The sequence below is a fragment of the Ambystoma mexicanum genome, chromosome 11, assembly GCF_040938575.1.
Source record: "Ambystoma mexicanum isolate Mex_15411 chromosome 11, UKY_AmexF1_1, whole genome shotgun sequence".
Taxonomy (NCBI): domain Eukaryota; kingdom Metazoa; phylum Chordata; class Amphibia; order Caudata; family Ambystomatidae; genus Ambystoma; species Ambystoma mexicanum.
This window is the reverse complement of record NC_090934.1, coordinates 199,479,287-199,507,278: the sequence shown is the minus strand read 5'-3', so window position 1 is coordinate 199,507,278 and position 27,992 is coordinate 199,479,287.

Sequence of the window (27,992 nt, the reverse complement as noted above, 5' to 3'; positions counted from 1 at the left end):
ACGGGTGGACTTCCCGATCCTTCCCCATGGGCAAGGGTACACGACAGGGGTGTCCCCTTTCCCCCCTCCTCTTTGCCCTTGCAATTGAACCGTTGGCTCTCTGGCTCCGCATGGACGGGAGTCATATGGCCTGAGGGACACGAAGATCGAATATCGCTTCACGCTGACGACCTTCTCCTGTATCTGGCTGAACCGACTCGGAACTGCCCGCTAGTAACCCAGATGCTCGTGGACTACGGGGAGTTTAGCGGGTTGAAAATTAACTGGAAGAAATCCGTACTCTTCCCGTGAAGGGGGGGGGGCCATCCCGCCGGACTTCCTGTATCAGCTTGAAAGGCAGGGCTTTAAATACTTGGGAATCTGGATAACGAGTGATCTTACCACCTACACAAAGCACAATCTCCAGCCAATCACTGACCGATTTGCCGCCGACATCCGTCTCATGGGCAGAGCGGCACTCTTTAAAATGATGGCACTCCCACAATATCTCTATGTCCTGCAGAACGCCCCACTCATGATCCCCACCTCCAAATTTGAGCACTTTGCAGAGATCTATCTGGGAGGGAGGGTTAGGAGTGCCCCGCCTCCAAACCTACTACTGGGCCTCACAACTCGTAGTGGTCAATGACCTGCTTCACGGTGACCGGGCACTGCCTCACATCAAGGCTGAGGTGGACGCAATGCAATGTACAGATCCAATACATCTATTATACCAATCCCCACAGCGGCCCTCTCTTCCGTCGATTGGGTCGTACACCACCGCCGTCTGGAGGCAGGCACACGTGTTTGTGGGGTGGGTAAACAGGATTACCTTGGCACAACCTCTATGGTATAACAGCAACCTGAAAGAAATAGAGAAGTTCGAACCATGGCCACGCTAGGTGAGAGCGGGAATCTTGAGGGTAGAAGACATCCTGAGGGACGAAAAGTTAATCTCGTTCGAAGACTTACAGGACAAACTCCAACTGTCAAATACCGAAAAGTACCACTTTATGCAATTGATTCACGCTCTGCGAACCCACATACCTCGGGAGGAGGTAGTCCCCGACTTCACACCCATAGAACGTAATATACTCCCAGCCTACATCCCCGCCAAATGCAGGTCCATCCTTTATAACGCCATCACATCCTTTGCTACCCCCGAATTACTGCGACTGAAGACCAAATGGGAAAGGGATGTGGGTGAAATAGCGCCAGAGGACTGGGTACAGGTTTTAATGCATCCGCGGGAGGTGGCCATCTCGTCCAGGTTGAGGCTTGTGCAGCTTAAGATCCTGCACAGGGTGTACTACCCTAGGACCACCGTGTATGGCTGGAGGAGGGCAACAAACCAGAACTGTCTCCGGTGTGGAGAGGAAGAAGGAACGTTCTTTCATATCCTTTGGTCATGCCCCCAGATCCACGTCTTTTGGAACGCTTGCTGCACAGAACTGTCTAGGGTACTCAATCGCTCTATCGAGCTAGACCCACGGGTCCTGGTACTTGGGGTACCTGATGAATCTGACTCCAATAAATGGGAGAAACTGCTTTTGAATACCGCAGCAGCCCTAATGAAACGTAACATTGCACAAAAGTGGGGAGTCCCGGACTTCCAACCCTGGAGCGGTGGGTACTGGATATGGACTTGTGTGGCATGATGGAATGACGGATCTACAGTATGAGAGGATGCCCAACTAAAGCATCCAAAATATGGGGGAAATGGGAAGAATACGGGCCCTGAGGGCTGGACGCTGGTAGTCATTGTATGACTGGCTTGAAAACAGGCCTGGGGGGAGGAACGATGGTGGCCGGTGACATTAATACTTGGCAGAGCTTTGACGGGGGATGCTGTGCCTTAATGTTTTTGCTGTCCTTTTCGTTTGTTTTTGCTTTCTTGTTTTGTGGTTGTTTCGACCTTGTTATGAAAAACAATAAAATGTTGTATTTAAAAAAAAGCATTAATCATGTGTTTCATGCCCTTTCTGCAGGGGGATGAGCCTCCAGACCACCTTTGCTAGCAGACATGGGCCATTGGACGCCTGAAAGCTGGACACGTTTGGTGGTGCCGACATGCGCATGTGTGCGCAAGCAGAGGCACAGGAATTGCGCTCATACATCCGAAAACAGCTGACGTATTTCAAGGGACTCCAGGCAAGGTGAGCAGGACAGGGGGGCCACAACGCAGCAGACCTTCCACCTGGCCAGTTGCACATACATGCTTAGTAGCAGCACTGACGGTGAGCTTGGACAAATATTGGCGTTGAAGCGCACAATACAGCTGAGATGCGTTGGTGCACTAATGGCTAGTTGATGGGAAGGTTGTCTGGGGCACCTGCAGGGCCAGTGGCACATACCCTCCGGTCCACCATGGTCCATTGAGGCACTTGTATTAGCCATGTAGCATTCCGAAACATGGAAAGAAGCAGCTCACAGGGACAGACAGCAAGGGACAGACTTGCGTGCAGTGCATTTCATTACCATGTAGAATTTGACACATGCACTACCTACTTTATTTGGGTCATGGTGGAACACGACTTGTTCTGAAGTCATTCCGTGCTATATGCGTCTGGCTGCTTACCCAGCCAGGGAACATTGCATGTTGTGTGATTCGTGACACATTGGTCTTCCATTTGCAATGCACCCAGCAGCGCATGACTTACTGCATTGACTGTGTCTGACCCATCACATGGGTAATGTTACATATGGGTACGAAGCATCCACACCAGATTGTTTGTTTGTAGAGTGTTTTGTTACTTTGGGGCATATATGATGGTGTGTTTGTGTGTTATAGGCACGCACAGATTAGTAACTGTGGCTCTCTTTGCAGCATTAACTGCTCCTGTTACCGGACCTGAGAGTGCGCAGGCAGGAGGCCAGCACTCACCCCAGAGATAAGTTTCTGTTTGTCTTCCATCTGAGTAATTTGTTACTATGTGCATGATGATCAGGTTTGGTGTACTTGTGTATGTGTTAATGTGAGTAGTACAGTTTTGTGCATTTCCTACTTTTCCATGTGAATCCTACTCCCCTTTCCTGCCCCTCATTCCGGTTATCCAGTATAACAATGCCTGTCCTGACTGCATATCCCTGACCCTCCTACCCCACCAGGGTCTCAGTGGCCTGTGTCAGTTTGACCTTGCAGGCACCCAGCCACTGTGGGGGTGGTTGGTTTGTGCCACTCCTGCACCTGTACACGGGAGCAGTGACAGTACACATCAGTCTGTGGTGCATTATTCTGTGTTATGTACCACACATGGTACACATCCTGTTGTGACATTGTTTTACTGTGCTACCTTGGTTGTTACTTCATTGTGGTAGTACTTGGGCTTTGTGACATACTGCTACTTCAAGTCATCTACTGGAGGGTCTTCTGGTTTGTTTTGCTGCCTGCAGGCTTTTTGCTTGGCTTCTGTGTTGGCCTACTTTGAGTTCTCTATGATGTGGTGTTTTTTCAAGTGAAGGTGGCCTCTGAGGGTGCTGGACACTTTTTGCACACAAGGTGGGACATGGTGACAAAGGGTATGGGTGATCCTGTGGCCAGGTAAACTTCAAGTATGAAGGCTAGATAACCCAGGTGCAGTTGTTCAGTGGGTCATGGTGATTAGTGAGGGAGGGGGGGTGTTTAGTTGTTGACAGTTGCCTTGCCCTACAGTGTGATGCACACCCTGCCATTGTAATTGCAGTATCCTATGTACATGATGTATTCTGCTGATCAATGCCTGTTCATGTGTTGTGTTTACCTTTCAGGTGTGAGGGACTAGTTGTGGCTTGACATGCTGGGGTGTACACATGGTGAATGTTCACATGTGATGTGTAGAGGAAACTGATGGTCACTTGATTGCACATGCATATATTGAGTGCATGTCCCTACTGACCCACACACTCGCTCTATGATTCACTACATGTCCAACCACCCTTCCATGTCCACATGTACACTCTGTTTGCCTTCTGGTGCCCACTGTGTTCCTGCAGCACATGATCTATGTCCAATTGTGGATCCTGTACAAGCGTAATTTGCTTTTTGATGTAGTTTGTTGCTTGGATGTGATGCTCAGGGTGTGCGTCACACACAATGGGTGTTCACTATGCTGTGCGCTGAGCAGTGTGTTGCATGAGGTGGGCACGGCACACAGAAGCTGCAGTGTTGATTTTGCAATGCACAATGTGCATGTATATAGGCATTCATTGTTATGTTACAACTACAACAGTTGGAATGCATTTGGGTATGACTTCTTTTGGGTGGGAGATTGTTGGTCAGTCATTTCATCTGATTCCATGTCAGGCATCATTGTGTGATGCCACTTTACATTTTTCACATGTCAATGTGTACCTTATTGGTACTGTGTTGGTGTATAGCTATTGCTTGCCATGTCATGTTGTGGTTTGGGAGGGTTTGGGTGACATAGCAGTGATAGTCATGGCCTGTTTTGCAGGTCTGTGTGATTCACACCTTGCATGTGTGCCTTTTGGTCACACAGGATCGGTTATGTAGCTAGGGATGCACACAATGTGGCACTTCGATGGCAACATTCTCAGGGTGGTAAGGTTGTGACAGTTGACTGTCTCTTTGTCATCATTGATTGTCACCTGGTATGTGCCAGGCCTGTGTGCACTCCGCAGGGGTGGGAGTTTAGGTTACAAATGTGGCCACAAGCTGGGTCCGGGCTGCCTCGCCACGTGCCCTGTCCCCTCCCATGGGCAGCGCCTGTGCCTGTGGTTGGGGATGTGGGGGCACCACCACGTCCACCGGTACGCCCTGCCGTGTTTCAACATTGTGCAGGACACATGCTGCCACTATGATCCTGCACGCTACTGGGGGTAAATAGAGTAGCTGCCCACCAGAGCGGTCAAGGGAGCGGAAGCGTGACTTGAGCACTCCAAATGTGCACTCCACTATGGCCCTGGTTGCAATATGGGCAGCGTTGTATCTTACCTGGGGTGGTGTGGTGGGGTTCCGGATTGGCATCATCATGTGGTTGCTCAGAGGGTAGGCACTGTCCCCTGGAGAGGTGATGATGGTTGTGATTATTGGGGTTTGTGTATTTGTGTGTGTGTGACATGCATGTATGTGCACAGGCATTTGTACCCACCTAGGAGCCATGTGTCGCCATGCTGCCCAGCTTCCAGGGCCCGGCTCAGGGCAGACATTCTGTATATGAAACTGTCATGGGTGGAGCCAGGGTAGTTTGCATAGACAGAGGTGATGATTCCCTTTGCATCGCATACCCCCTGCACGTTGATGGAATGCCAGTGCTTGCGGTTCGTTCGATGTGCTCAGTGGCCCTAGGTGGACGTAGGGCCACATGGGTGCAATCTATGGCACCAAGCACTTTGGGGAAGTGTGCCTCCCTGTAAAAGTCCTGGACAACGGCCTGCCTTTCTGCGGGTGTTCTGGGCATGTATATGTGCCTGCAGACTGAGGGACGCGCTTTCATGATTGCCAAGACCTGGTGTAGGCAGCGTGACTGCGTGGCCTGTGAGACCCCCCACTATGGCAGTAGTCTGCTGAAATGACCCAGTGGCCAAAAAATACAGGACATTGAGCACCTTCTCCAAGGGGCTCAATGCTTGGGAGCAGTGAGTGGGGGGTGTAAGGTCATCTTCCCACTCCCTGACCAGGTCTAGGATGATACGAGTTGGAAACCTCTACCTGCCGTAGACCTGGTCGTCAGGCATCCCAAAAAGGCTTGTCCGAGATGAAAAAATGCATGCCCTGGCTATTCTCCTCCTCCTGCGATGTGCCATGATCAGTGCTGCGACAAATGGGGCATTCATCGTAGTGGTGTATACATGTTTGTTGTTTGCATGCACTTTTATACTGTGCGCGGGGATGCTTCCGCTTGCCTTCCTGTGGCGGACATGTTGATGCCTATGCGCGTCTTTTGCCGTGCACAGGTTTCCCGTATTCGGATCCATGAATACGGGTTGTTTGCGTGCGTGTGGGCGTCCCTGTAGTTCCCTGCAGTACTTCCCCAGTTACGCCTTCTTTTTCACGTGCTATTCCCCATTCCGCGTGCTACGCCCACTGTTCCGCCCACTTTTGTTATGTGTGCTGCACTATGTGCGCTTTTGATGTGCGTGTAGCACACACCGTTTGATGACGTGTGGGCCCACGTGCACCACGCACGGATTTGGCGTACAACCAGTGGTATAGATGCACAGCGCCTTCCTTGAATCGCACGCGTGCGCATGCGCTTGCTTTCTCACGCTTGCGCCACCTTGCGCCTGCTTGCACTGGGATTTTCGGAACATGTTTTTCCATGAATCGGCCCCTCAATGTACTCATGGGTAGTAGACGCATTGATCAGGGTCTAGTCTTGAGTTCTGAAAAGCAGATGCTTTGGTAGCACCATTTTTATGTGGGGTGAAATAGCACCTGGATGCCATAAATAAAAGGGCAGAGTCAGTGGGGGACATGCCCCTAAGTAAAAGGCCTGCACTGGAATAATGTGGAAAATGAGGCTACGAAATCAAAGCAAGAAGGAGTGAAATTGAGCCTCAAAACATCAAGACATTTAAGAATACCAAATGCCTGGCATAAGGGAAAGACATGTGGCCAAATTGGAGAGCTGAAGTAACATTCTCAGAAACAGCAGTTGCCAGAATGTTAAATGAAAATGCCGAGATTGTGTTTTAAGCCTTTGCAGCAAAATGAAGCAATTTTGACAGTGAAAGAAACAAATGCATGAATATTCATTTGTTTCCCTTTAAAATAATGTAATGTTAATGAAAGTGTCCGCAAGAATTTCAAAATATGAACTTGGTTTCTGTCATACTGGGATGCTGCATAGGGTTTAAACTGCTGCAGGTAAATGAAGGCCTTTCACGGCTGACAGCAACACAATGTCATTTCAATTTTGCCTCCAAGTGACAATTTGTAAAGCCAGGATTACACTAAAGTCGCTAAAAGTGTAATTATGATGCCTTCATTTAACCACCGTATGCAGGGAACAACTTTGCAGGGACATTTATCCATGTTAAAATTGTGTGCCTTTCAAGAGTCATTTTAAAGTGAAAATGTGAGTTAAAGGTAATATTGGCTAAGTGGGTTTGTGTGCCATTGGTTTAGTTTCTCTCTGTTTGTGACTTCTTCAAATGTGAAACTAAATTCCAAAGCCATGTTGTCATGGGGATTTAGGCCTGGCTCACTGCAGACCTCAGGGCCTTCCTTCAAAAATACAACTTAAATACTTGTAGAGATCAAATTTGCAGTGTGGGCGAGATAAAGGCAGCTCTGTTCCCCAGTTTGTATGACACATGTCACTTAGGCCGCAATAAAACTTGCCTTAGCTGGCCATTAGCTCTTGGAATGTGCAAGCTAATCTCAACACAGGACCCCTCTTGATGTCACAGCCAGGAATAAATAGGCACAATTCAGGGTCGGGCTAGGTTTAAGGAGTGGTTTGACTGTCCATTGTGTAAATTGGGAGAAATGGTTTTCATCTTTTAAAATTGGTAATATTTGTTGTACATTAGTCATGGTAGGATTTCTTAAAAGGTGTCAGCGAGCCACTTCTCACCATCTAAAAATGATTTTGGTGAAACCAACATACCAAATGTTACTAATACAAACTTAATGCGCCCCTTCGTATGAATGAGAGAACCATAACAAATTGATAAAACATGTAATATATGATTCATATGCCGCACACCAAGGGACACATTTTCACTGATGTAATTATGGAGTAAATGAAGAAAAACTGTATTTTTGCTCCAGTACATCGCACAGACACCGGAGAAGGCTTATGTGATTTACCGAAAAATATAATGTTAAAAAATGCCTTCATGTATGTCAAAATATGGAGATTAAGGGCACTTGTCATGTCTATGTCCCTGAACCACTCCAAGCCCTCCTGTCAAATGAAGATCATGGAATGGTCTCCTCCCCTGGTGTCCCAAAACACTCCAACATTTACTGGACCTATCAGCACACAGATGGGAGTGGACTAGTGACACAGAACCAATACCTTCTGTGGGAAATATAACACATTGATGATGTCGTTTGCCTTATAAATAAGTCACCCTGTCTCAGATCAGGGCTTTTGCCCACTAACATCTGAGGTAAGCAGCTTCCGAAATCGGATCAATACCAGCACTAGCCGTGAGGCCTAACCTTGCAGAGGGGCCAGGAGACATAGTAGCTGCCTTGGGGCCCGTTGGAGGAATGAGGAAATCCTTGGCTGACTCCATTGGCTGTCCCAGGAGTGGTGTTGTGATGCTCCCTGATGTCCAGTCCAGACCTCTCCTGTAAGTAGGTATACCCTAAGCCATAGATTGTATGAACCCTATATTCTTTCAGCACTGCCTTAGAGATGTACCCATTGAAAAAACCCTAGCTTGCCTGTGTAGATCCTTAGTATATTTATTTAAGCAAATCAATTAAATTCCCCATTTATTCCAAAGGATTTGCATGGCCGGGATTCAAAACCAACCATTTTTGTCCCCCCAGAAATCATCACCTTCGAAAGCATGATCCTTAAAGCGATACCTGAAATCATGAACCATCCTAGGACTTCACAATACAGACAAAATCTGTCGTGGGAAGAAAACCAAGCCTCAAAATTGTTAGCTGAAAATAAAAACATAGTTATAAAATCTGCTAATAAAGGCGGGGGAATAGGGGTGATGGAGAGACAAGGATATGAAAAGATGGTGTATGCCCTGATCAACAACACTAATCACTACACCAAAGTTCACTCTGACTCGACTGATGGTCTCATGATAACCCTACAAAATGTATGCACACAAGGCCTAGAGGCAGGCTTCCTGACAACAGAACAAGCATGTTTTTTGACTCCAAGGGAATGTAGGATACCTACAATATATGCACTACCAAAAGTGCATAAAAATTGCATTGATCCTCCTGGAAGACCTATAATTTCATTGTGTGGTTCTATATAGGAACGGTTGGTAAATATATAGAAAAGACCATTCATAAACTAGCAAAATAATTCCCATCCTTTTTAAAAGACACCATGGCCACAATTTATCATTATGAAGGATTGCCAATAGAGGGTAACTCTAACCTCCTGGTCACATTAGACATCAACGCTCTGTACACGAATATACCGAAGAAGGAGGCGCTGGCATGTGTAAAAAGTAAAATGAATAGTCGACCTATACCACACAATATACCAACTGACTTTATATTGAGCCTTTTTGAAATTGCCCTGTGCAAAAATTTCTTTCAATTTTTTGGATGGAAATTTATATCCAAAAACAGGGTACTGCCATGGGGGCAGCCTTTGCCCCCGCTTGGCAAATATTTACATGGCTGAATTTGAAGATCAATTTGTCTATCATAACAACCCTTTTGGACAATGTGTTTCCAATTGGAAACGGTATATCGACGATATCCTTTTTATTTGGAAAGGCATTAAAGACCATCTGAATGCCTTCCTGGTCTGGTTCAATGAGTGCAACCCCAACTTGATCTTCTCAGGTCACTCAGATCACATACAGCTTGCCTTTCTGGACTTGATCATTTCACACCAGCAGGTACACATATATACATCTCTGTACATTAAGGAAACGGACCGTAACACTTTACTAGAGTACTCTAATCAACACCCCCTTTCCCAAAAGGATAATTTGCCTTATGGGCAATTTCTTCGCCTTCGGCGTAATTGTACCAATCTCGCCCATTATGAAAGACATGCAAACATCTTGGGCGACAGACGCCGGGAGAGAGGCTACCCCCGCAAACTGGTGAAGAGATCAGCAAAAAGGGAACATCTATTGAGTCCAAGGGAAAAAAATATGAATGCAGACCGTCTGGTGTGTGTGACCACATTCTCAACCCAAACGGTCCAGATTAAAAAACTAATCACGAGGCACTGGAACCTAGTCACCAGCACTGGGTGCACCAGCGGTCTCCCTTTATTTGCGTTAAAAAGATCTAAGAATTTGCGGGATCACCTGGTACAATCTAGGATACAGTCTATTGGAGCCAACTTTGCACAGAACAGTCTTCAAGCAGCTTGGAGTCACGAGAAAGAATGATTGGTGGGGCATTACCCCTTTGGTAAATGCATTGCGTGTCATCTGACCTCCAAAACAACCAGCTTTAATCATGGGGCCTTCAATTGGCAACTCTGCCAGTTCACAAGCTGCTTATTGTGCAATGCGTTCTACGTGATCCGTTGTCCATGTGATCTACTATATATTGGAATGACTACAAGAAAAGTCTCCATTTGCATTAGCGAACACAGATCACGAATTCGGACAAAAAACATGGACGCCCCAATGGTGCAACACTTTGTCACGGAAAAGCACACTGAAGAAGACTAGCATTGGACAGTAATAGACCAACTGCCCCAGGATATCAATCAATATTCAATGCAGTGCAGATTGACTAGATTGGAGCAACGTTGGATTCTTAGATTAAAGACACATACCATTGGTCTGAACGAGGACATTCAGTGGCCTATGTTGCTATAACACTAAAATGACTGCTTGGCTGTAGAGTTTGGTTTTAGATACCTAGGTCTTGAGAGAGGGCAATAAAATGTAGATCATCCAATAAATACGAGACAAGGATGTGGGGCCACAAATCCCCATTCCCCCCCTTTATTTCAATTTGTTCAGTGTTATTATGTGCCTTGAATCATGGGACCAGCCTTGGGGTTGGTCCGTTGACGCCTTGGCTCAGTGGATACAGTTATGGCTTCTTTTGAAATGTAAACTCTGAATGAACATGGTGCCATGCATTAAGGATGCCAGCACCGAACCCTCACTGTGATGCCCCATGCTTGAGAGAGTACGTGTTGGTGGTGATCCTCGGTTGTGAGGTGCGGGTTTATCCTGAAATAGGCAAACCAGCATACAAGGTTGTGGCCGTTTAAGACAGAACATTCCAACAGCGTGCAACATAATACGCATGGGACGCCGGCATTGGCCCCTCCTCCCGTTTCACGATCAGGGCATCTCCAAGAAATGCATTAAATGCTATACCCGTCCAAGGCTGGGTGCACAATGATGGTTGAGCATGGTTTCTAGACGGAGACCCACACGCCGAATACGCAGTGGACCCACAAAACAATCAGTGAGTTGGTCTGGTGCAATTTTATATCTTTGAAGGTGGGGACGGACCCGTTGAGGGCAGCAACTAGTTTGCTGCCCCCGAGGGGGACGGGTATACCACGAGTCGGGTGAGGGGGCAAGTGCTGGGTGCCGTACCTCTGACTGTGTGCCGTGGCAGCCCCGTGGCTGTGCGGTTCTGGATGCCAGCAACCCTTTTGCTGCCCTCCTGAGCAGTCACCGGGCGGTGCTGTCAACGGCCGTTGTAGGTCAGGCAAAACAAGGATCAATTCGGCACCTGACAGCCGTGTGTTTGGCGGTAGCTGCAGAGGGACCTCAATGAGACACTGAAAGATTTACGTGTCTCTGCTTCCAAATTGGTGGTAAAACACAGAGAACAGCTTGCACAAGGAGTGACTGTCGGGTATGCATAGTGTGCCAGACCAACAAGGCAGTGTACAGACATTTTCTGCCTTGAGGGGAAACACAACCTGACTATTGGTGGATTTGGCTTGGAGGTAATTATAACTATGCCCTTAGAAGTCCTAAAATACTTTTTGGCGATGGATAATGAGGCACATGCTATTAGGATGGAACAAGTGGGGTTTTACAACCAACATTGTTTCTTGTATCATTTACCAGCATATACAAGAACAATACTGCTATTGATACTGTGGAATACAAGAGAAGGAGAGAAAATCGTCCTGATTCACCTCGATTAGCAACAGGAGGTCTAAGGATGAGGAATCATTCACCATCTTTTATGTGAAACAATTTAAGAATCTGGCACCACCCTACTTGATAGCAACTATAGGTAAGCTAAAAAGTTGTGACTAGGCTTCAATAATTTAACAATTGGCCTAATATGGAAATGCAAGCTATTAGCTAGAGACCAATTGGTGTTAACTCCTTAATTGCTTCAATGTATATGCTGGCAGGGTTGTTTTACCACTCAGTTGGGTTGGCAGTGGGGCCTTACACAACCCTCCCCAAATAAACAGGAAATCGACAAACCTTTATTATTTTTTGAGTTTGTCACTAAATTAACTTTAGAGGAAGCCCAAATGGTGCTACGGCTATAACAGACAAAGCATACGTCTAGGGTGCTTATCAAATGTTGGTGTAGATTGTGGAATGATTTATATCCGTTTAAGCAACTGTTTGGTAGTGCCAGGGATTGTGGTTCCTATCGTTGGGCGTTTTCTACACCATAAATGCTAAGGGGGCTTGTATTTGTCAACTGACATTTTTACCTTTTTGTATGCTCCTCCTGAGGTTATCATCCCTGATTGACTGTGTGAACAAGGTCCTCTGGACATAGTCTAACCGGCCAATAAAACTGAAACAAAGCACAAACTACATACATTTAAATGGCACATGCCACATGATTGAACAACGGTCTGACCAAGTCGAATTCCACTTTAGAAACAATCAAGTCCCCGACGTCACTGTCATTTTGAAAATCAACCTTCCTCCCAGTTTCAAGTGGCATTCTACACTGGAAGGCAATAACCTGAAATTTTATACCAATCCACAATCTGAAGAAAACCCAAATTCCATGACAAAAGATGATGAAAAACCAGCTCAAAGTTTGGCTGATATCCGGAAAAAGGGTCAACAGTTGTTTCTCCCCATTCAGGCAAATGAGGGGGAGAGCCTGTTTTCACCACAGTATGCCTGAATAATGGAAAAAGCTTCATCAGCGAAGAATTATTCAGGAAACTCCCAAAAGGTCAAACCATTCCAACATCTAAGTGGATTGATACGTGGGAAATGGGCATGGAAACTCAACATTCCAAGCATCTCCTGCCTAGCAGGTGCATGCTTAAAATTTCCATTTGTGACAAAAGCATAGATCATAATTGTTGGGATGTGAGAGATGTCCCCCCTGCATTTTACTTAGGCAGTGACATTCTCAATTGATTCACAATTAATTTGGACCTAATCAATTATAAAGTCTGGTCCCGACTGGGGGGTAACCCCATGGGCTTTGACAACCCTGAGTAAGCATTTCGGTCAGCTCAATTGCTACGGTATGCAGTTGAAATTCAAACTGGAGAAAAGGTCACCATCCCAGGACTGGTACGAAAATTCACAATTCCCCTAAAAGTTTACCGAGGACAGAACCTCAAAAACCTGGATGCTTATATCAATTTGAATTATCAACTCCAACAGCAGGGGTTGTATTTGAACCCGACGCCACTAGTTGGCCTACAACCCGACACCATTTGAATATTTGTGGATAACAGCAGCCCTAGAAGTATCACTCTGGGGGCAGACACCTTTCTTGAAAAGGCGGTTGATGCCCAACATTTTTTCATTCACTTAGGGAATGAGATCCTCGGACAGATTCCAAATGACTGTTAGAATTGTGAAGACGGCACACCTCCAGAGAAGATTATCACCCGGCAAGGGGGGAATTTCTTGGTGTACTCTTCCCGCCCTTATGGGGGGGGAAGAGGTAACCTGCGACATCAGGAAGGATGAGGTGGTATTTCAAGTCAACAGTGGCCACCGTCCCTACTTGAAACGTTCTGTCCAGGCCAACACCATAACAAGAGATCTCTCCACTCAACTGGAGGCTACCACGGAAATTGCAAAACCTGAGGTATTTCCAGGCTTCAGAGAGATGGTAGAGGAATGAATCAACCTCGCTGATGCCTGTGAGACAGACGAGCAAAAGCAGAAGCTGAAACAGGTGTTTTGGGATTTTCAAGAGATCTTTGCCGTGGACTCGTATGACTGTGGTCTCACCGAGATACATTCCACCACCATAGCAACAAACCCTGGGATGGACCCTGTGTTTGTAAAGCAATACCGGTTGCCCCTTGCATTTATGGAGTCACTCACAGAGATTAAAAAGAACCTAGAATCCTGTGGGATAATTTGTCCAGTCCGCAGTACCTTTAATAACCAGGTACTGGGGATACTCAAACCCAATGGCAAATGGGTCCACATGTCCCAATGGACTCTTACCTACATTGATCAGGGACTGGCCCAGATCCAAGGGTTAACAGTGTATACAGCCATTGACCTGACCAACGGTTACTGGACAGAACCCGTGAGTAGGGAAGACCAGTACAAGCTTGCCTTTACCTTCGGGGGGCAGCAGTACACATGTCCCCGAACCCCCTTTGGATACATGAACTTCGGCAATGAATTGAACATCTTTCTGCATAAGGCCATGCCTGACTTGGGTGAAAGGGGAAACCTGGCCTATGTTGATCATATTCTAATCAAAAGCTCAACTGTGGAGGAACATATAGCTGAAATACGCCTTGTTCTGACTCAGTTGAAGGAAGCTAGAGCGAAACTGTCCTTCCAGAAGGCACAGTGGTGTAGGACCCATGTGAAGTTCCTAGGGCATGACATCACCCCTGAGGGTCTCAGTCCTTAGGCGAAAAAGGTGAAGCCTTACTGAAATTTAAAGACCCCCTGACTATGCGTGAACTAAGAAGCCTTCTTGGACTTATGAATTATAGTCGGAAGTTCATAGAGGACTATTCAGAGATCACAAGACCCTTGATCCAGTTACTAAAGCCCGTGGTCAAGTGGGAGTGGGGTCCAGAGCAAGCAGAGGCAGTAAAACAACTGAAGAGAAGCCTTTCACAAGTGCCTTACCCCATCAAAAACAAGGAGTCCTTCTTGGAGACTGTGTTTTCAAATACTTGCTTAACAGCAGTATTATACCAGAAGCACAGCAAGGTCAACAAAGCCATCTAGTATTCAAGCAAGACTTTGTCCTCTGTGGAGGAAAAATTCAACGATTGTGAAAAGGCACTCCTGGCAACGGTGTGGGCATTGAAGAATTACTGCCCGTTCATCCAGGGCGAGCACATCATTGTCAAGACTCCTCACTAGCCTTTGCAATATCTCCAAAGTGACCGAATCTGAACAGGGAATTACTTCCTGGATTCTGCCCATTCAAGGCTGCTTTCCTGTGGAGGTCAGATATGGCCAAACAAGAAGAGTCCCCTCGCGCAAGGTTTGGCTGACTTGCATGATTGTGCTCAAGAAAACTATCTTGAGGACAAAAGTCTAAAAACCTAAGACGACAGGGAGGCGTACCTGGCTTCCCGCACAAAGTCTATGAGGAAGACACATGCCAGGGGAATCCCACAGTTTATGTGGATGGGTGCTCCTACCATGTGGACAACAACGGGGAAAAAGAACTGGTGGCTGGCATTGGGAATGCCTGGGTGAATGATGCCCCGGAGCCCTCCACTGGGTACAAGATCAGTCCCTGAAGTAGGCAGGTGGCAGATTTGATGGTGGTACATCAAGCCATCCTTACTGCCATGCAAAACCAACTCCACTAACTGGTCAAAATCACTGATTCAGATTATGTCAGGAATGGGTTAGCGGAGCACCTGATTAATTGGAAAGTTTGAGGCATGCTGTGTGCAAACATCAACCCGCTCAAGCATGGGAAATTAATACAAGCCATTGATGATCTGGTCGCCTCTAATGAAATGACCATCTACTGGAAAAAGTTCAAAGGTCTCTCCAGAAAAGAGGGACTAGACAAAACCGGAAATGACTTGGCTGACCAGTTGGCCAAAACCAGAGCCATCCACGGGGATATCATAGAGATTGTGTCCCTGTTTTGGGAATTCCAGGTCGCTGCTGTCACCAGGTCCCAAACACTTGCCCAAAATAAACTCTCAACTGCCCAGTGGAGTAAGGAAACCCCAGATGCTGATTTGATTACAACACAAAAAGGGGATACGATTATTGGGAAATGTTATCAACACAATGAAGAGCCAGTGAATTTTCCTCCGCCCGTATCCGATTTTTTCGGCAATGAGGATCTCCGGTTGTTGATGAAGTTTTCCAAAATGTTCTGAATCCAAGACGGTTTGTTGGTACAGAGATCCATACCTGGATGTGACCAGTGGATGGTACCTACCTCATTCAGGAGCCTGATGTTAATTCACAGCCATGACGTGTCCAAAGCCGGTCATAGGGGGTTTCATACAACTTTGGAAATCTTGCGAGAGGTTGCACACTAGCCACACATGGGTCAGGACCTCGACCAATACTTTAAGGGGTGTCTTGTGTGTGCACAATTTCAGCCAAGTTCCCTCACACACAAAGCTCCCCTACAGAAAAGGGGAATGGCACTGCCTTGGTCAGATTTGCAAGTAGATTACATGGGGCCCGTGGTTCGCTCCTCCAGAGGAAACAAGTATACGTTAACCGTGACATATTTCTTTACCAAGTGCGTGGAATGCCTCCCGGACCTAATTGAAAGACAGAAACAGCAGCTGCCCTGATGATCAATCACATATTCTCGTGTTTTGGCCTTCCCCAAAGGATTGAGTCGGACCAAGGAAGTCACTTTACCAGTGAGGTGATGACAAAGATGTGGGAGATACTCGGGGTAAAGAGAAAAATCACGCGCTATAAAATAGCTATTTGAAACAAGGTTGTACTAAAATCCAACTCAAGGTTTAATGTGGAGCGGTATTCATAAATGGCCGTCAGGACAAGCGGTAGTCAGATTTCCCAACTAGGCCCAGAGTCCACCACAAACCTGTTTAGGATGCCCACAATCATTTCATTGTACCTCTCAACTCACCCACTCGAGGCTTGGCGGTAGGCAATGTGGGGTTTCTCTTTAGAACTATGTGTGGAACCTCTTGGGGCTTATCAACTCTTAAACCTCAGCGCCCTTTATTTCCTTGTGGTTTCTTAAAGTGATGCATGCATGGGAAGGAACAAACGAAGACACGAGTTCCTCTACTACATTTCACATGACATAGTGTAACATTACTTCACACGTAATCACGCACCACAAAAAAGCTATTTGAAACAAGGATGTAGTAAAATCCAACTCAAGTTTTAATGTTGAGTGGTATTCATAAGTAAAGTGGCCCTCTTTGATAACACTTGTTTCGGCAGGAACGCTGCCTATCTCAAATCAAAATGCACTCAAAATATATGGCTTATATTAGCGCAAAGCAAAAATGTCACATAATTGGTAAAAAAACATAACCCAAAAAGTTTTTTTTAAAGAAATCAAAAAACACAACCAACATATAAAACATATTCCATGTTAAATAATATCATTGTTGTAGCATGTTGTCACAGTGTGGACCACCAAATATACCATATGTCAAAGCGACATTGTATCAAAGTTGGTGCATTACATTGATCATAACATATCATTGGTCATAACGTACAAGCTGTATTTGAAAGGATACAGTATTTAGTTGTTCAGTAGTCCACAGTGAATTTGGGTGGGGAAAAGGGTAGGATGATTGGAATAAGTAAAAGACCATGCCAATAATGGAAACAATGAAAAAGAGAAAATAAGTGGATGTTCATGAGCACAAATAGTCAAACAAGCTGTTATGAGTATAGTAGCAACCCCATTTAAATGTGTTCCACCTCTTACCTCACTTGGGTAGCATTCCACTAAATCTCAAAATTGTGGTGCCTGCATCACGGGTTAAATCCCTCCTAGCGATAATAAAAGCCTCCATTAGTCCTAAGAAATTATTTAACACTTGATGTATTCAAATGTATCAATCTTGTATTAGATCTTCCCTATCTAGTTGCATGTTGGTATATCTGTAACGCTCACCTGGTTCCCACGGAGGTGCGGCGTCGAAGGCGCAGAACTCTGAAGATGGACAGGAAGGGCCCCTCTATTCTGGCTTCCCTGGCTCGTTGGATACCCTCCTTAGGGTTTGGAAGGATGACCTCTCCATCCTGCTTCCGATGCAGGGGCGCGTTGAAACCCAGTTACTTCACTGGATTGAGGATTGATGGGAGTTCAGGTAAGCTTGACTGTTCAGGTAAGGCGCTGTAAAAAGTTCTGTTCAAAAGTTCAAGCTTAATAATAATGTTCGTTGTCTAATTGCAGCAAGCGCTAATGCTTATGTCTTTTTCCCCTTAGGGGCCGGGGTTCGGAGTGCCGGAGATATGGCGCCGACCCGAAGTGAAACAGTTCTGGATGAGCGCTCAGGTAATGTCTTTGCATTCGCTCATTCAATGTCTTTGTCTTTTTTCCCCATAGGGGCCGGGGTCCGGAGATGCCAGGAAGCGGCAGGACCCGAAATGCAGTGGGAATAATCCAACAGGTAGGACTTAAAAGGAAACTGAGCTTTCCTTATTCCTTTTCTCCCTCTCACCTTTGTTCTTGTCTTTTTTCCTCTAGGCGCCGGGGCATAGCTGAATCCGGAAGATCGCTGCTGAAGATGGAAGCGCGTTGCAAAGGTGAGTAAAATGCAGCGCTGCAGCGATCGAAACAAAATGCCTTTAAAATGATGTCTTCCTTTTCAGGGCCGTTGGAGAAATTACTCCGGGATGCAGATTTAGCAGGTAAGGGCTTTTCTTCTCTTCTCTTCCTTTCTCCCCTTGCAGGTGTTCCAGGGTGCTGGCAGGCGTGGCTGAAGTCAGGATGCAGGAGCTGACACGGTGAGCGTCCAGCTGCTAGGTGCAGAACAACGCGAAGCACGTGTGGCTGTTCAGGTGGGGTTTAAATAGCCTTGGAAGAAGTTCCTGGTATGTATCCTTCCACCAATCAGGTATGTATCCTTCCCCGACCACACCCGGGTGGTGAAGTAGTCCTACAGGTAAAGTAGTCCCATTCAGGCCGCAAGAGGGCCTGGATGAAGCAGCAAGGTCTGCATCAGGTAAGTGTGCACCCAAGCACTTAAACACATATCCTCTTCTATGAGCCTGGCGCCTAAGGCGCCAGGACTGGGGTCCGCTATGAGCCTGGCGCCTAAGGCACCAGGACTGAGTCCAAAGGGCCCCGACTTGGGCCCGCTGAGACTTCCCTGGGGAAAATGATGTCTGCCTCTGGGGTTGCTGGGCCCGGCCTGGCTCCTTGGAGGTAGGCATCATGACAATATCTCCCCATCTATAGAAACTTCCAAATGTTTACATCATGCTGTGTGTGTGTATTCGCCAATGTGTGCCTATTTTGGATAGGTACATAAATAAGTCTGCATTACTCGTTGCGATCGAGTACTAATAGCTAAATGGTCCGACAGTGTCTTTGACAACTGAGAAGACATTGTATGATTGTAAAAATCAACATGAAAACAGAAAGGTCTAACATTAAGCTAGGGTGCGCAAGTGTCGGCTTTCACATTATTGCTCACTTAATGTGTTCACACTACGTACTTAGTTCCACGCATTCATAGAGGCTAATTATGCCATTGGGTAATCTGTTAATGATGCGTATATTATCCGTGAATTTCACGATTCCAAGCATCCGATGGTTTCCCAAGGGCTTACCTCAAAAGATCTGTCTCTCTCTCTCTCGTCTGTACATTCGTGTGTACCTGCGCGGCCGCGAGGCGAGGGACTTTTTGGTCAGTGCGTAACCATGGTTACCTACAGTGTCCTTCTTCTAGGTCCATTTTAAACGCCATGTTTTGGGTTCCCAAAAAGGTATTATGAAGAATAGTGCACAGTGTGCGGTAGACAGCTAACGTTTAGGACTTCTTGGTATTTCCACATCCTGACAATTGTTTTTGGTTGAGTTTTGAAAATTAAACTGTAGGTGTAGATCTTAGTCTTAATAATTAGAACTAATTAATAAAACAACAGCTTCTCATGCCTATTCAATTTGGTCATTGTATTCGTGCAAAGAAAAGTGGTTAAGCATAAAGCAATTCAGAAAAAAGAGAGGAAAAAAGTCAAAGATGGTAATAGTTAATGTCTAATTGGCCCTGAATAGGTTATCCACATTAATATCTCCAATTGCCACGTATCCTTAAATGTGTCCAAATGGCATTAATTGAACCTATTTTATACTAAGCGGTGAAGTCCACATTTGCGCGCAATAAATAAGTCTCAGGAAGATTAACACTCCTACAAATAACAACTTGGGGTTCCTAATGATTGCATTTACCTCACTTATATTGGTTAGGAATCTTGTTAAGTTGTGACTGGTGGGTGTGCTATGGCTAATAATATGGAATCTCTGGTGTATATCTAATATCCTAATACACCCTACATTAGGTTATAAAGAAAAGACTTGTTCCTGTCGTGTGAATGATTAGCGATACATATTTGGTATATACCACTAAAAATCCACTCTGTATTGAAAACCTACAAAAAGGAAGACATTTCACTGTCTGAATTCAATCCTCGTTCAACTATTCTGAATTTATAAATTAGTTTTGCTTCTTCTTGCCTCAACTTTAATTCTTGGTTACCACCCCTTGGTCCGAGGGTGACCTTCCTAAAACCAATAGACTTGATTTCCTTCTTGTCACATAACTGGTGCTCCTGCTGCCAGTGGTGGGCTAAGGGTAATGTTATCTCTTGGCTGCCAATTGAAGATAAGTGCTCACGCATGCAAACCCATAGTTCGCAAATGGTGCTACCTATGTAAATCAACGCACGTTTGCACACAATCGCCTAAATGACAAATTTAGACCAACAATTAATATTGTCTCTAATCTTGATCATAATTCCATTTGAGTCCTTGAATTTGTCTGTGCTTTCTATGGCATGTCTACACATAGAGCAAGTCCCGCATTTTCTGAATCAGAATACTTGTTGTTGTAGCCATGTGGAAGTGTTTTCCTTCTTAACTTCAGGAAGCAAAGATGGGCTCAACTCAGATTTTAATGTTTTTGCCCTTCTGTAAATGATGGATGGAAAATCTTCTATGAATTCATTAATGTGAGGGTCCAGTTTGAGCAGATACCAATTTTTCTTGAGGATTTTTCTTATTTGGTAATTATTTGCACAAAATGTTGTGATGAATTTCACTTTTTCTGAATGGTGCTGTTCTTTTATTGTTTGTGTTAAGGTTTTGTCTCTGGTTATTTTCTGGGCTTTCGCTTGTGCCACATTAATGCATTTGCTGGTATACCCCCTTGCCTTGAACCGCGTGGACAGAAGTGCCCATTCCTCCTGAAAAATAGACTGGTCAGCACAGTTCCTGTGATCTCTAATAAACTCCTCTTTTGGGATATTTCTTTTAACAGGGTCGTAATGGCAGCTAGTGGCAAACAGCATGGAATTGACCTCAGTTTCTTTACGATATGTTCTGGTCATAGGTTGATTCTCAGAAACATAAATGGTTAGATCCAAAAAGTTTACACTGGTGTAACTGCTAGTTCCAGTGAATTCTATTCCTAATGGGTTCAAGTTGGCTCTCTCCATGAACTCCTCAAGATCATGTTGGGTTCCCTTCGAAATCAAAAGCACATCATCTATGTACCTTGTCCACATAGCAACATTTGTGGTGTATGCAGGGTCTGTATACATATATTTGACTTCAAACATTGACATGAATAGATTAGCTAGTGCTGGAGCGTATTTAACGCCCATGGCGACTCCTCTGGTTTGTTTGTAAAACTCATTGTTGAACAAGAAAACATTAATTTGCAGTGTTGTCATAAGCATCTACTTTAGCATATTCACTGAGTGATAAACTGAGGCCGAGTCTTGCTGAAATATGTAGTCTATTGTTTCTACCGCTAGTTCATGCCTGATTGAGGTGTATAACGCTTTGACATCCCAAGTAGCCAGTAGTAAATGTGGTAGCCATTGAATTTGTCCAATTCGATTGATTGCTGCTGTTGTATCTTTCATGTAAGATTTGATTTTAGGAACTCAAGGTTTGAGGACATAGTCTATATATTGAGTGATGGTTTCTGTCGCCCAACCGATACCACTGAGTATGGGCCGGCCTTCTGGTATTTTATGAAAAGTCTTATGAACCCTGGGTTGGCAATATATTGTTGGTAATGCGGGCTGTTTAATCTGTAAGTATCTTCTTTCTTCATCTGTTATCAGTCCCTTTTGATGCCACCCTTGAATCTGCTTTTCTAGTTCTTTTAAGATCTCTTGTTTGGGATTGCATGGTAGTTTAGCATAACAAAATGGTGTTCTAAGGTGATTGTATGCCATCTGTAAATAGTCTCGCTTATTCATGACCACAATATTTCCGCCTTTGTCGGCTTCTTTTATGACTATTTCCGAGTCCATTTTGAGGTCAGTGAGAGCTTTCCATTCTTTCATAGTTAGATTCTTATGTGTAATTGTATCTGTCGATTTGGTGAGAGTCTTCCATTTGCGATCCATAATGGCATTCAAGTCTTTAGTGACTGATTTATGGAAGGCATCCACCATGTTCTCCGGAGCCAATTGTGGAGTAAATCTTGACTTAGATTTGAGTTCTTCTGACATGATGCCAGTTTGTTTTATTAGTAATTCCTGCATTGTTTGATGTATGGGAGATTCTGTCTCCTCTTGTAGGGATCTCAAGCGATGTATGTTCCCCAAATCTTCAATTGTCAATTCACTTGTAGTTATTGGGTCTGACTTATGAGCATGTCTGGACACTTGTGTTGCAAAGTATTTTTTTAATTTTAATTTCCTTATGAATTTGAAGACATCTATATGTACTTCTGTGATGCCGAATTCCGACGTTGGTACGAATGAGAGTCCTCTATTTAAGATCTCCTCAGTTGACAAGGTTCTCTCTGACAAGTTCATGACTGGTTATGCACGTACACAAAAAGTCCCCCGCCTTGCGGCCTCACGGAGTCTCGCGAACATACAGACGAGAGAGAGACAGATCTTTCGAGGTAAGCCCTTAGGAAACCATTGGATGCTTGGAATCATGAAACTCACGGATAATATACGCATCCTTTTTTTTTTTTTATAACACATTTTATTGCATTTTGTGCGATAATACAAAAACATACAAAACATAACCATATAACTTTGCATACAAAAGGCAGAGTGGTACAATCTGATATGATCTGGATATAAGCAGACGTGGAGACACAGTTGTTGTGAGAAATAGGTGCAAACAAGCCAGCAAATGGCCGTTTACGTATTAGTCTTTCTCAAGCAGCCTCAAAAAGTGACGTTATCGTTCGTGGCCTTGGCAGAATTGCGCAACAAAGCTCGTTGTCCATTCTGGATCTGAGTTATAATGTCTGTTCCCATTTACCCCAGATTCTATCTGCTTTGCCCGGACAACCCCTAGCTTGATAGGCTCAGCGTTCCATTAGGATAATGGCGTCGACATCTGACATCCATTGGTCATATTTTGGGGTAACTTCTGAGCCCCACAATAGCGCAATGTTACTTTTGGCAATTCCTGTTGCTGACGAGAGAAGAAGCTTTTCAAAGCGAGACATGTCTACTCCATCTTCAATACCCAAAAGGAGGAGTTTAGGGTCTGTTGGGTTCGGATGGCACATTACTTTAGTGAGTCTTTCGCTACACTTATGCCAGAAGTGTTGTATACGTGTACATTGCCAGAGGATATGATAGAAGGTCCCTTCTTCCTGTTTGCAGCGTAGGCATTTGGGGTTGGTCGTTTTGCCCCAATTATACAAAGCCACTCAGGGATAATATATCCTATGAAGAATCTTCAATTGAACGAGTCTGATTCTTGCGGAGATGGCAGAGTCTCTAGGATACATCAGAGTCGAGATCCAGTCTTCAGGTAATATTGGGCCCACATTGCATTCCCATTTCATCTTCAGGTTCAGCAGCTCTTTTGTGGCAAATGAGGAGATAGCGTTGTACATAGTAGACGTGACCTTGTTGTTCACACTGTCTATGACTATATTCCTTTCCATAGGCGTATATTCTGGCATGTCCGCCATTTGGGCCCTATGTATGGTGAGGGCATGTTGCAATTGTCCATAGTGGAAGTGTTCAGTGTCCGGGAGACCATATGTTGCCACGAGCTTGGGGAACTGTATCAACTGATCATTCATGAATACCTGCTGAATGGTCAGTATGCCGGCTGTTACCCAGTTTGGCCATTTCGGGAGATTTCTGAGGCTCTAGAGGTGAGCATTGTTCCAGATGGGTTGGACTGGGGTAATTTTGTTGTCCCATCCTAAGTGTTTGTGTACTTCCTTCCACACCAGGGCTGTATGCGCCACTATCGTGCGTTCAGGAGGGCGAGTCTGTTTACAGTAGAGGCTTTCAATTGGGGACATGCCGTGTCGTGCAGCTAATTCAGCTTTTATATAGGGAATGGACGGGTCTCCGTGCAATATATCATTGACTGTCGCCATCTGTGTCGCCCAGTAGTAGATCTGGATGTTTGGAATTCCAATTCCCCCCTCCCAGACTGAGTGTTGGAGAGTTTTGAGGGCAATTCTCAGGTGTTTCCCACCCCAAAGGAGTTTACTTGTTGTTCCATCTATTCTACGGAACTCTTCGGAGGGGACATGGAGAGGGGCGTTTTGAAGGATGTATAAGAACCGGAGTAAGGCCAGCATCTTAAATAGCGCCGCCCTGCCTAGCAATGTCAGTGGCAGTGCTTGCCAGTGGGCTGCATCTTGCTCGTATCTCTTAACTAGTGGGTGCAAGTTTTGTTTTACATAGCTATCCAGCCCATTGGTGATTAGAATGCACAGGTAGCGGAACTGAGTGGTTTCTACTTGATATGGGAAGCCCGATGCCTGTATGCAGTCTACCCCTTTTACCGGAAACAGCACAGATTTGGACCAGTTTACTCTGAGTCCACTGAAGATTCCATAGTTAGTCAGTAGTTGCGTGACCACGGGGCAGGAGTTCGCTGGGTCACCCAGATATACTAAGAGGTCATCCGCATAGAGGGATATCCTATCTTCCCAGTTCGGCCCCCATCTGAAGCCAGTCCACGTGGTGGTGTCCCACAGAAAGACTGCCAGTGGTTCCATTATCAGTGCAAACACCATTGCCGAGAGCGGGCAACCTTGTCTGGTTCCTTTCCCTAATCGGACATTACGTGAGGGCCACCCATTTACTCTGACCTCTGCCGTTGGATTGTTGTTGAGGAGTTGCACCCATTTTATGAACGGTTCCCCTAATTGCATCTTGCGCATTATTGCCCATAAGGCCTCCCAGTAAACTGAATCGAATGCTTTTTCGAAATCTATGGTCAACAATGCAAGTGATTGTTGCAAAGCAGGTGCTCTCTCCAGCGCCAGGTGCAGCCTGCGAATGTTCATTCTCGTGGACCTTTGAGGCATTGGTCAGGGTGGATCAGTGACGTAATGACCAATTGTAGCCTGTTGGCTAGTATTTTGATAGTATTTTGGCTTCACTGTGATTAGGGATATGGGTCGGTAGGAGGTGCAGTCCTCCGGGGTTTTTTTTTTTTTGGGGATCACTACGATGGTGGCTTTACGGAGGTCTGGTGGGAGTTCGCCCTTGGCCAGGGAGTGTTTGAACATGTTGAGCAAGTGCGTGGGTATATCTAGATGGTTCCGCTTTTTCCAGATGTCAAGTGGGAACCCATTGGGACCTGGGGTCTTGCCTGTTTGGAGTTGGGCAATGGCTGTTGATATTTCGTCAGCCATAATTTTGTTGTCTAGAGTGGTAGCTTGTTCTGTGGTAAGTGTTGGGAGGTCAATGTCGTTCAGTATGGTGCTGACTGCAGCGTTGGTGGGGGGTTTGTAAAGGTCCTCGTAGAATTCTGCAAAGCACTCTGCAATCTCGGCATCCGAGTAAACAAGATCTGTATTCAATGTTCTGAGGCACTTCACCTTCTGTTGTCCTTCGTCGCTCTTTTCCAGCCACACGAGCATTTTGCCTGCTTTTTCTCCCGTTTCGTACAGCCATGCTTTCATAGCAATGTGTGCCTTTTTGGCACAGTATAAGGCTAAATTGTGGAGCTTCTGCTGTGCCATTATAAGGGCTCTGTTCGTCTCCAGGGTGTTTCTGGCAATGTGATCTAATTCCTTGGACGTGACTTCGCTTTCGGCTTCGGTGATTCTCTCGCATTGTACCTTATTTTTTGCCGAGGTCCATGAGATGATTTCACTGCGTAAGACTGTTTTGTACGCTTCCCATAGTGTATTGGGATCGTCAACCGAGCCTGCATTCAACTCAAAATAGTTGGAAGTAGCTGCCTCCATCTTTTCCTGAAGGTCCGGGAACTCCAAGTAGTAGGTGTTCAGCCTCCACAAGGGGGGCGGTCGTGGTCTTGCCGTTTCCAGTTCGAGTACCAGTGGGGAGTGGTCGGAGATCCCCCATGGGAGGAAGAATGCGCTGGATACTTTATGAATATTTTGGCATGGTAAGAAGAAATAGTCTATTCTGGACATCGAGGCATGTGCCCCAGAATGAAAAGAGTACTGTCGAACCTCAGCGTGCAGGTCTCTCCATACTTCACACAGGCCCAGTGCTGACGCGAAGGAAGCCAATTTGGTGGTGGTGGCGGGATTCCTGGCTCTCAAGTGCGTGCGATTGAGGATATTGTTCATGATTTCATTGAAGTCCCCTCCTAACACCCATGTGTCTGCGGGGTTTGCTGCCAGGATGGGGGTAATTTCGGTTAGCAGGTCATTAAGGAGAAGTGGCGGGGAGTATACTGCCATGATGCCAGGGTTTGGCTCCACAGCGTTGCTTGGATGTGTACATAGCGGCCTCCTCTATCTTGTAGCATGTGCGTGATCACAAGCGAAAGTCTTTTATGGATCAGTATGAGCACCCCTCTCGCACCCATGGAGAAACCAGCGTGCACTGCTGTGCGGTAGTTTGATCTTTGGAAGAATTTGCACACATTTCCTGCAAGGTGTGTTTCGGACAGAAAGACTATATCCGGGGCGTGTCTATTTAGGTGTTGCAGTACCAGTTTTCTTTTGATGCTGGATCCCAGCCCATTCACGTTCCATTACAGGAGTTTGAGCCTTCTCTGGGTTGAATTAATCTCAGGTGCCATTGGCCGTTTGGGGTGTAGATTTGCACATGTGTTTCGTCGATTGTATATGCGGCAGTTGTACCGCGTTTGATCTGTACAGCGTACTCATCGTGCCCTTGGATGCTAAACATTGAAAACAGAAAAAAAACGTCATCCTCAACTCCCCCCACCCCATACACCACCCCCAACTGAAGCATCTGTCAACCCAATATAAACATTCAACCAATTAAATCTTTAACTTTTGATTTGTTGCCTTGATCGGGGGGTGGCTGTTCGGTCTGCCGCCAGCCTAGATATGCCTTATGGTTCGGTTTCCATTATGGAGCGTGAGCTCCGTTGCGTTACTTGTGCAATGTTTCAGGCATCTTCACTGGCTGTTGTAGCTCCTTATGCGTTTTCTTGGTGCTGATTCTCAATTTGTTGTTACTGTTGCAAATCCATGTCGGGTGGGTGCTCAGGATGGGTCTATTGCGTTGTCTTCTCCCCCCCTCCAGGGCCCCAGTCTCCATCTATGTGCTTCTCGGCCCAACTCCACGCTTCCTTGGGATCTGTAAAATGCACCGATATCCCCTTATGGTAAATCTTGAGCTGGGCTGGAAAGATTAGTCCGTATTTGACACCCAGTGAGTGGAGGCGCCTCTTGAGCGTATTGAATGACTGGCGTGCCTTTTGCACCTCCTCGGTAAAGTCAGGGAAGAAGGCGATTTTTGATCCATTATATGTGATTGTCCCTTTCGATCTCGCCAACTGCAGCACCGTATCCCTATCTCTATAGTTTAGAAATCTTGCGATAACTGTGCGCGGCGGTGCTCCCGGGGTGACCCGGCCAGTTGGAATGCGATGGGCCCGTTCGATGGAGAACAATTTCGAGAAGGATTGCGCGTCACATGTGTCCACAAGCCATTCCTCGAGGAATAGTTCCATACAATCCCCCTCCGCCTTCTTGGGAAGGCCAAGTATGCAAACATTGTTTCGCCTGGATCTGCCTTCGCTATCATCCACTCTAGCTCCAGGAGCTTGATGCGTGCCATCATGCCGGACACGTTGCGGTATATCCCTCGTAGGCTGTCTTCGGTTTCCGAAATTCGTGCCTCCGCCTCCCCAGTGCGTGAGGTCAGTTTTTGCAGGTCATGTCTTAGTAGGGACACGTCCACACCAACACTGTCCATCTTTTTTTCCATTGAAATTCTGGAGCTGGCAATGGCACTCATTATATCTCTGATGGAGATATCCTCTTCCATGCAGTCTGACTCAGATATTTGCGACCTCTCCGGGGAGCGAGTCACTGGCGTGGTAGCGTATTGTTCAATTCTGCTATGCGTAGAGGTCTTCCTGGGTTTATCTTTCCCCATTGCCG